Below are 11,004 nucleotides of genomic sequence, written 5' to 3'. Positions count from 1 at the left end.
GAAACAAATTAAAAAGTACAAAAGTGTACAGCATGGCAATACTGTGGAAAGCAGTAACCTGGAACTGCAGAGGGCTTAACAATCCAATAAAATGCAAAAGAATCTCAAATGAGCTGAGTAAGTCACACCCTTGCTTTGTATTTCTGCAGGAAATGCATTATAGAAATCAAGTTAAGAATGTGTCCAACTGGTTTTCTCTTTCTTTTCAAGCACCCGGTACCTCTAAGGCTAGAGGGGTAGCAGTACTCATTGCTAAAAATATACCTTTCCATAATGCAGAAGTCTTAGGTGACCCGAAAGGATGCTACATATTGATGTATTGTCGAAGGCTTTCACGGCTGGAGAACGATGGTTGTTGTGGGTTTTCTGGGCTGTATTGCCGTGGTCTTGGCATTGTAGTTCCTGACGTTTCGCCAGCAGCTGTGGGTGCTACACCTCTGAAGATGCCAGCCACAGCTGCTGGAGAAACATCAGGAACTACAATGCCAAGACTACGGCAATACAGCCCGGAAAACCCACAACAACCATCAATGCTACATATTTGTTAGAGGTGATTTTGATGGCTCCCCTCTAACTCTAGCATCAATCTATGCACCTAACAATGACGAATTAAACTTCCTAAGAAATACCCTAGAAGAACTTACTAAATTTCAGAAGGGGAATGTTTTGATTGGAGGAGACCTAAATCATATAATTGACTCATCCTTAGACAAAACTCACAAAAACAAAAACAAAAAAGAAAAAGAGAGGCGACATCAAAACTAAAAGATATATTAGACTCTTTTAATTTGGAAGATATCTGGAGAGCTCTGAATCCTGGTGCTAAGGAATTTACTTATTTTTCTGACATGCACAAAATTTATACTCATATAGATTTTCTTTTGGTTTCTAATGTCTTACTGCCACAAGTTTATTCATCTGACGTAGGCAACAGAAATTGGTCAGATCACTCCTCGGTATCATGTCTTATTACAAACAGGATATCAGATGGGAAGGGATCCAACTGGTCAATGGATAAACTTTTGCTACTGAACCAAGGCATTTGCACTGCGTTGTCTAAAGAAATTGAAATCTACTTCGAGCTGAACAATAAATGTGGAGTAACTCTTGAGGTGGTATGGAATGCTTTTAAAGCCATGTTAAGAGGGAAATTTACCTCATTGGCTACTGCATATAAATCGGAAAGACAAAAACTGATATTGGACCTTAAAACAAAAAATTCTAATTTGGAAAAGAGACATATGAGAGTCAGTAGAAACAAAACACTAAAAAAAACTAAACGTTGAATGAAAAAAACTGGAAGTATTGGAAACATCAAAAATAAAAAAACCTACAATTTTTGAAACAGTCATTCTTAATGAAAACTGCCAGCACTGTCCATTGGCTTCATAGGAAAGCCAAACACAGGGTCTCTTCCAATATGATTCATCAAATAAAAAACCTGCAAAGCAAATTGATCACTACTATGAAAGATATTGTCCAATCCTTTTGGGATTTTTACCAAAACCTTTACCAATCTGGCACCCTTGATGAGAAAAATATAAAATATCTCAATACTACTAAACTTACACCAAAACTCTCCCATGTCCACTTAAATTTCATGGACCAGCCTATTACAGCAGAGGAAGTCCTGTCTGCTATTAAAAACCTAAAAAATAATAAAACCCCAGGAAGGGACAGGATTTCTATTGAATTTTACAAGAAATCCAAAGAAAAACTTGTGCAACCCATAGTCAATACATGTAACCTTGTGTTGCTAGAAGGTAAAATGCCTAAATCATGGAGTGAAGCCAAGGTCATAGTGCTACCAATACAGGGAAAAGATCCCACCAAAACAGAGTCATATAGGCCAATTTCTAGTCTGAATCATGACCTTAAGATTTTTTCTAGAATCCTTGCCACCCGACTAAACAAAATCATACTAAACTACATCCATCCTGATCAAACAGGATTCATGCCAGGTAGATCGCTTCCCAAAAACATTAGGAAATCGTTGAATATAATCAATTACGGCCGCCAAACTAAATTAGAATCTGTTATATTGGCATTAGATGCAGAAAAGGCCTTTGATAAATTAGAAATACCCTACATAAAAACAGTTTTAAAACATATGGGCTATGGCCCCAATTTCCTAAAAGCGATTGAATTCCTTTACAGAAGACCAACAGCTCAATTGAGTATTAATAATTACAGATAGAGGACCTAGTCTTAATCTGAGGAACAAGAGAAGGGTGCCCCCTATCCCCTATCCTCTTTGTCATATCAATCAAACCCCTTGCATCAGCTATCTGCAACGAGCAAACAATAAAAGGTATTACAATTGGCACAGTCACCACAAAATTAAGTTTATTTGCAGACGATATAGTAGTCTACATCAGTGACCTTATTCCCTCCCTACACAATCTAACAAAAATCATTCAGGATTTCTCTGACATCTCTGGCTTTTCCATCAATCATTCAAAAACCAATCTTTATCCAATATACTTGAAACCTCAGACTCACACAACAATTTCAGAATCTTTTCAGTTTGAACAGGTAACTAGCAAATGGAGACACTTAGGGGTTAACATCCCTATCAAGTTAAAGGACTTTTTGATATCAATTATACACCGTTATACAAAAAAAATTAAAATTTAAAAAATTGGGATCAAATAAATCTATCCTGGCAAGAAAGAATAGAACTGATTAAATCAACTATACTTCCTCAATTTTTATTCCGCTTCCGAAACCTACCTGTTCCAATCAAACAAAACAAACTGAAATCATGGCAAACAAAAATTAACAAATTTATTTGGTCTAACAAGAAACCAAGAACTAATTTTCCGTTCCTAATGTCAGGTTCAGAATGCTGTCATGTATGCTTTTACTTAACCGACTCCATATTTATTCCTTTCAGTGTTTAAGTGCTCTCTCCCCAGGTGCCAAGATTCCCAGGCAGCTATTTCACAGAAGAGGATTGTTTTGGCTACCAACGTTCCACCAAGAATCGGCCTTGGGAACTTTCGCTATTTTCGCAAAGGGGTTGTTTTGAGAACTATGGGGGGAGGTTGGGCCATCTGTGATCTGTTACTTTGTACCTCATGCTTTGCTAGTCATTGGTAACAATGCATATGTACCAACCTGAATATTGCATTCAGGCCAGTGGACTATAATGATCTTTTTCTTCATTAAATGCTTTTTGGAAACAATGGACTATTGCCTAATTGCAGAAGGCAGACTGGAGTAAGGATATTATCTAGCCACGGTTCTGACACCTAACCCACCCAACTAAGTTAGGGGGCATGAGTCTTCCCAACTTGGACATGTACTTTAATGCAGCGCAACTTAAAAACATCTTAATCTATACAGCCAAAGACATCAATAAACATTGATACTCCATAGAACAAACGTATGCCTCCCCCTCTTACCTAAAAGAAATACTTTGGAATAAACCTAAAGATAGACCAAAAAAGACATCAACCGATCCCTTTTTGTCATTCACCCTATCTATATGGGGCAAATTCAGGAAGACACTGGCTCCAGGTGTTTCCCCAGCCCAAGCCTTCCTAGGATAGAAATGATTTGTCCCGGGAGAAGCCCATAACATTTTTTAAGATCTGGAGAGACAAAGGGCTTTATAGATTACAAGATATCATCCACAATAATAAAGTCTCCAAATAACAGAAATTCGGAACTAGCATTCCCTGGATACAATACCATCATATCCATCATATGATGGTGAAAGAAGTGGACAGAGAACCAACTCCTTTTGAATCCCTCTTAGTGAAAAACAATTACACAGCCAAAGGAATGACATCTATTATGTACAAACTGATAAATAAAACAACATGGACAACGTCTACAACACAACAAAAAGCATGGAGTGTAGATTGTAAAAAAAGAACTCAGTGATAATGATTGGAACTCAATTTGGTCGTCAGAGTCACTAAACATTAGAATACAAACCTTTAAACTAGTAAACAGATGGTATGTAACATCTCTGAACTTATATCATTACAAATCCAACAATAACCCTAAATGTTGGAAAGGCTGTAAGGAGAATAGCTCTTTTATCCACTACTGGTGGTCCTGTTGTAAAATACAAGCCTACTGGAGAAAGGTCTCAAATAACATTGAAAAAATAACAGGGTATAACATACCACTAAAGCCAGAACTCATTTTATCAAATATTTGGAACAATTTTCCTGTCCTACCACTAAGAAGAAATCTCAGTTCATTGCTACTATATGCAGCAAAATCTTTAATTGCACAGAGCTGGAAATCTGATAAAGTTTCCTCAATTACACAGTGGATACAAAAAATATGGGATTAATGGTAATGGATAAGATATCTGAACAGCTAATATCGAATGACAACTTCAACTTTCAACCTTGTTTCTTGGAAAAAATGGTTCCCTTTTTTGGATCATGTAGCTAATTATGCATCATCATATATTTCTTTACCAAAAAAATAATCAGACTGTGTACTTTACTAATAAGGTGTAATTCAGCTCTGTACTTCTCCAATACTTTAATGGATAATATGGCTTGATTATTGTATTGTTAATAAGTTGTTCAAATTGTTGTTTGTATAAATATTTGGAAAATTAAATAAAAAGTATATACTAAAAAAAGAACATACGGAGGACAGATCTTTATTTATTAACTTAAATCTCTGGTTGGTCACTTTTCATGTGAAAATCACACTTCCCAGTTTGTTCATTCAGACACAGTTGAAACATTTGAGGAAGTAATGGGATCACCATAACTTTGCATAAACAAACTGTTTGGGGAAGATGATTTTAAGCTGAGAAACAACAGCTGAAGAAAGAGTTAAGCGGCTGCTCTCCACCTGCCATTTCCAATTTTATTTTTAGGCATTCTGTGTAAATTTTAAAAACTGACCGCTGTATTAACCTGATGCCCAAATTATACATCCAGTGGGTTCTTTAAATGTGGAGAAACCATTTCCCCGATGGTAAGAGGCAGAAAGAGGCACCGAGCCCTTCTCCCATCTGCCAGTTCTCTTCTCCAAATTGTCCCCATGTGGCTTGCCGTTCTTCCCCTGTGAGGTTTTAAATGTAAGGAAACACACATTGTCATTTGTGTCTGATTTATGTGCAGTCAGGAGGAGTTCATTATGGTCAGAGAAAAGGCCAAACTCCTGGCCCGTGTAACACCCAAGCCTGCTGTTTGTGTGCTCCTGGGAGGGTTTAAACAGGAGCCCTTGCCAATTGTTCAGTGCTCTGGGGGGATTTTCTGTGTTGTCAAACTGACTCCTGGAGATGCAGCCAGACAGAGGACAGTGCCAAGACGGGAAAGTTCTCTATTAGCCATAAGTGGAGTAGGCATGGAAAGGAGGCCAGGCAGCAGCCCGTTGACAAGGAAGCAGCCCTTATGGGAGACAGCCTGATGGATTGCAGCGTGTGCTAATATATACCTGTAAAAGTCATATAATGTAGTTTGGCAAGCAGGTTATTTGTACGTTGAGGGGTGATTGTATAATGCCCAGGATGAAAACTTCATTGGCACAACTCATGTTAATGGTCTCAGCTATGTTACATTTTCCCTGCCACTCCCAAATTTATTTTAAATCTTTTTTTTTCTTTTGCAGATATAGCCTCCAGGATTTTTTTATCATGGAGCAGAACAGCATGGGAGGAGAGAACCCGGAGTGGATGGATGACTCTAACCCTTTTCTCCTCTGCTGTTTTCTCTTTGGAAGATTTAACCTCTCTGTGCCTGTTGGGCTTTGCTGGTTGAAACTGGACTCTACTTGCTGCTTAGCACATGGGTGGGGGGAGACTTGACACTTTTTAAGTTTAAAGGGGAAAAGGTTAAAGAAAAAAAAAGACTCGTCTCTTTTCCCTTTAAAATGCTAACAACAACTGTAGTAATGATTAGCAAACCAAGCTAATTTAACTGAAGGGTTAAATTCCCTCTCTCCTACCTGGGTGACCCTTGGGTATTTTGTGCACGCTGATTACATTTTACAGACCAGCAGAGATTCATGGTCTTCATTGTAGTCACTGTCTTACATGCCAGTGTCAAGCATGTTTGAACCTTACACATGATGCACATGTGTAAAAGGCAGAAACATAAGATTTCAGTGTGCTTGCATGAAGTTCCCAATAGATTGATGGCCATGCCAGAGGACGTACAATCATATTTCAACTTTCTTGTAGTTTTTGTGTGTTTGTGTGTACAACTCAAGAACAGATGAGTTCTCTTTGATGTACATTTTTCATTTTCCACCCGCCACAGTTTTTTAACATAAAATTGTTCACATTTGAAAATTTCAAATTTTGACTTTGTCTTCCCTATACAGAAATGTCTCTTGGATCAAACTAAACACAATCGTGTTGGATTGATGGTCCAACTGAGTATAAAGTGGCTTCATAGTTCAGCAAGGCTACAACAAAACTCCCTACCCAAGTCTTCCTTTCTTTCCATGCTAAGAAGAAGGCCCTTTCCACACATCCTTAAAGGGACATCCCACTCACCAAACGCTGGCAGCTTTCCCCCTTTACTCCAGTTGCCTCCATTTTTAAAACAGATGCAGGTTTGTTTGGCTTCTGTTTTTTCGGTGCCTTTTCTAGGACCGCAGGAAAGTGCACTCACAGGAAAAGCACCAAAAAACCAGAAGCCAGCCATTTTGAAAATGGAGAGATCTCGAGTCAAGGGGAAAATCCACCAGCATTTGGTGAGTGGGCTGTCTCTTTAAGCACATGTAGTAAGGGCCGAAGATTGTGACCATTTGATTCACTATTGCACGCATGGGTTTCTGGTGAAAGTGGCAAGGATTGGAGGAATGCCTTGTGTCACTGAATGTGTTTCTTCCCAAAAGGCAAGTGTGATCTGCAGCCTAGTAGTACTTTAATTGTACGAACTAAATTGCTGAGGCATTGTTGAGACTGACAAGGCCTTCATTGGACTGTGTCACTTTTATGAGTGGGTGGGGAAAGACCGTAGAGGCCAAGGGATCCTCGGGCAATTCAAAAAGTTCTTTACATGAGGTTGGAATGTCACCAACCCGATCATAATGATAAGATTGCAGTATGGGCGAAATCCAGGATAGGTAACTGTTGTCTCTTTCACACTAGATGTGGGGGGGGGGGAGTATGGGGTCATTTAAAAGTGGATGGAGATTTTAGTTTTATGAATACATATTAACTGAAGTGGGAGAAGATTCCTGAGTGATGTGCTTTAAAACACACATTTGAGTTCAGCCTAAGATTGTGAAAACAACCAAGAATTAGATTTCCGCCTAGGATAACACCAGAGGTAAGCCAGAAAAGTAAATTTAATAGTTTTCCTGTTAAGTGCTGAAGCCTTGGCAGAAGTGCTGCCAACAGAGAATTTCCATTCAAAGCACACAGACCTTGTGTGTCCAGCAGTATATCTTTATCCTACCAGATGGTAAACAGCCATGCTGAGAAGTCTCAAAAGCTGTGTGTACGACTCTAACAACCTCCAAATTGTCCCAAGTAGAAACATTCATCTACTCCTGTCTAAATTGCTGCGAGTTTGGTGATGGTGTGTGTGTGTGTGTGTGCCAGGGACTGGTGTGATAGATGGGTGGTGAAGGGCATTTGCTGGAACTAAAAGATGTATACCAGATTGGAGGCTAGAGGGAGGGAAGGGGTAAACTTGTATTATAAACTCAATGAGACTGCAGCCAAGGGATCACTTAACAGAAAGCTCCCTGCATACAAAAAGAAAATCCCTGTATATTGAAAACTAGAGAAAGATTCAATCCAGAGCTGGATTTATACACAAGCAATGTAAGCTACAGTTTGGGGCTCAGATTATGAGGAGCCTCTAAATACATTTTAACTAAACTTTAACTAAATGGGGAGTGGGGAATCAAACCTGGTTCTCCAAATTAGAGTCCTGCCGCTATTAACCACTACACCAAACTGAAGCTGTATTTGCAAAATAAAAGAAATTTAAAATTTTAAATATATGGAAATTACATGAAAAAGTAAGGTGAAGCTGACCCCTTAGTGCTCCATTAGCAAAGAATTTCTTTTCTTGCTTGTCTCCTGTGACTTCATTGTATTTTTTTTCTTTTTGGACCAAACTAGCCGCCCAATCCTAAGAAGGAGTGCATAGGGAGAGAACCAAGACTTATGTGGGCATAAGTGGCTCCTACATGGGCGCAAATGCCCTTCCGCCAGCGGTGGCACAAGGCGTGCTACTGCTGCCGTGCCGCCACCGGTGGGAATGCCTGGCGGGTGGATGGAGGCAGAGAAGCGGTGTAGGGCCCCACATCGGCGCAGGAGGGGGTGGGGCAGAGGGTGGCGCCGGAGTTAGTTTACTCCCTAAGCCCTTCCAGAAGCAGAAATGCCCACAGCAGGGCAAAAGAGCTACGCCATGAAAAAATAAGGCGTAGCCCATAGGCACCCATTGAACGGGGAAACCTCAGCCCCCCCTCTCTGAGCGCCCAGCCCCACCCCCATGGCCTGAAGGAGCATAGGATGGGAACTACCATGGGGGCCAATCCACATGCACTTCCGGCGTGGACAAGCCCCCCTCCTCACACCCAATCACCTGCAGATGCACCCTACAAACCATCCAGCCACGCTGCCCGTGACCTCAGGTAAGTGAGCACACGGCTGAAAGCTCTGCCCGTTTGCCTTCTGCCATGGGAACTTTGAACACAAGGCGGGAGAGAGGGTACCCACGGGGGCGGGCACTGAGTGCACTTTAGGGACTTTGTGAGAAAACTAGGAGAACTTTGCACTCACTCAAGGGAAGAAGGGCAAAGTCCAGAATGTCTGGCTAACAATAACCACTCAGGTTTCCTTGCAGGTTATTGGACTCTGAAGTTCCATCTCAGTAAGAAGCAAGGTAGCACTTACAGGTAAGAAGGAGCTAACCCAGCTCGCTGATTTGTGCTGGCTGCCCCATCACCTGAACTTGCCTGACCGCTAGCCTTGGCGGGGGAGAGGATGGTGGCGGCAGCCCCTGCCTGCCCCAGAGGCAGATGCCCAGAAAACTACTCCTGATCAGGTGTTTGGAACTACCTGCTAACTTTCTCCCTTAAAAGTAAAATCACTCCAAGGCAGAGTGCTTCCTCGCCAGAGGGTCTTGCATCAGCTGGTCGCTAGCTGCACCTGTGGAGCTCCCGCCCTGCTCTCTACTATGTGCATCTTCTCAGGTGTTGGAGTGTGGGCTTTGGCTTGGCTGAGTTACTTGCTGCACATCTGTGCCTTTCCCTTGCAGGCATGTCGTGACTCAGACGGGAGACAACCAAGCATGTCTGCTTCAGCCCCCCCCCCCGCCCAATCCTCTGCAAGTGTCACTCAGATCCAGCCCAGGAAGCAATACCTCAAGGCAGTCAGCATCTCCGCCCCACCCCAGGGAGCACAGAATGAGGGCTGATCAAAATGCGATGGCTACCAAGGGACAGTGGCACTTTTTCCAGTTCAATAAAACGTGTTGAAAAACAACAAACTTCTGTGTTTGCATGCCTGACTGACATTGTCATTAGCCCCTCTCTCAACAACCTGTCACACATGTCCACTCACACATCCCCACAAATGTATCAAGCAGCACCCCGTCCAGCCTCCCTGCCCCTTCCCCCCCTCAATGTAACTTCAGGCAGAGGGGTGGGAATTGAACTGTGTTCCATGAATGTCTGCGGGGGTGGGGGGAGGTGCTGAGGACTTTCATTCTCTGATACTCTGAGTTGCTGGCATCTGATAAGCCAGGAAGATGGTCACTGCAGGTGGAAAGCTGCTGCCAGGGGGTGGGGGTTGTGTTTGCGGAAGCAGGGATGGACTTGTCGTGGGGAGGCTCTGTCAGTTCACTCTGGGGGGACATCTCCTCAGTACTGGGACATGGCTGTCAAGAGATGCAGTGATGTGTTCAAGTTGCGCAGCAGCAAGTCTGAATGCGCTTTTCATTCCCCTCACTTCCAAACAGCCTCTCAGCTTCCCACGTGTTTCCCAATGGGTGTTCCTGTCACTCCTTGACTGCCCCACCTCCCCCCACCTGCTTCTCTGGAACCTGGGAACTACTTAGGGTTGCCAGTCTCCAGGTGGTAGCTGCAGATCTCCCAGAATTACAACTGATCTCCAGGTAACAGAGATCAGCTCCCTACTATCTGGCCCTATCTGGCCGTGAAAGCCTTCGACAATACAGCCCGGAAAACCCACAACAACTATCTGGCCCTACTTTTCAGGAAGGGGGAACCTTTTTCTTTTGGTGGTGGCAGCGACAGTGGGTATTTGCAGGTGCACCAAGCTGCAGCCACCGGCCTGGCCCTCCCCATCGCTGCACCGCTGCTTGCCCCTCGCTTGAATATCAGGGGAGGGATGTGGCCATTGGCTGTTGTGAGCAGGGTTGTCAGGGAACGGGGGGGCGGGGGCGGGGGCAGGGGTTGGCCCTCCCGGCCCTCCTCTCCCAGGGGCTGCTGCATCTCGCCTTGCCACACTCGGGCGCTGGCAGGACTATCCAGCAAATGTCCACAGGGAGCCATGCAGCGGTGCCCCATTTACTGGCCATTTACTGGCCCCATTTATGAACGACGATGCTGCCTGGGGGGTTAGGATTGGGCTGCCCATGTCACTTTTTTAAATGAGTTGGGTCCAGGTTCCCCAAACTAACTCACTTTCCCAAAGCCTGGTGACAGTGACGGGAGATTAATTTTTACAGCACCACTAGGTCCCAATTTGGATTGGGTCTAGGGTGTGTATGGGGGGGCCTCAGCCTCCCCCAGTGCCATTTTTCTGACCCTAAATAGCTGGGGATGCATTATTTGCTCCACTTTGGAGCTGTATGCGCACAGAATACTGCACATGCAGTTCCAGGACAGGGCAAATAAGTTGCCTAGGTCATTGGGGGGGGGGGAGGTGTCGGGTGGAGACTGAAGCTCCTCCCCTGCCACAATCCCAATTCAAATTGAGTGCCTTCAACACTTTAAAAATTAGTTCCCTTCTGGCTGCAGGGAAAGTAAGTTGGGCGAAGAGAAAGACATAATTTCCTGTTTGGCCCTAGATGTGTTTACTAGATTGGGGAA

The sequence above is a fragment of the Eublepharis macularius genome, chromosome 1 (genome assembly GCF_028583425.1).
Source record: "Eublepharis macularius isolate TG4126 chromosome 1, MPM_Emac_v1.0, whole genome shotgun sequence".
In the NCBI taxonomy this organism is placed as follows: Eukaryota; Metazoa; Chordata; class Lepidosauria; order Squamata; family Eublepharidae; genus Eublepharis; species Eublepharis macularius.
This window is presented reverse-complemented; position numbering follows the sequence as displayed.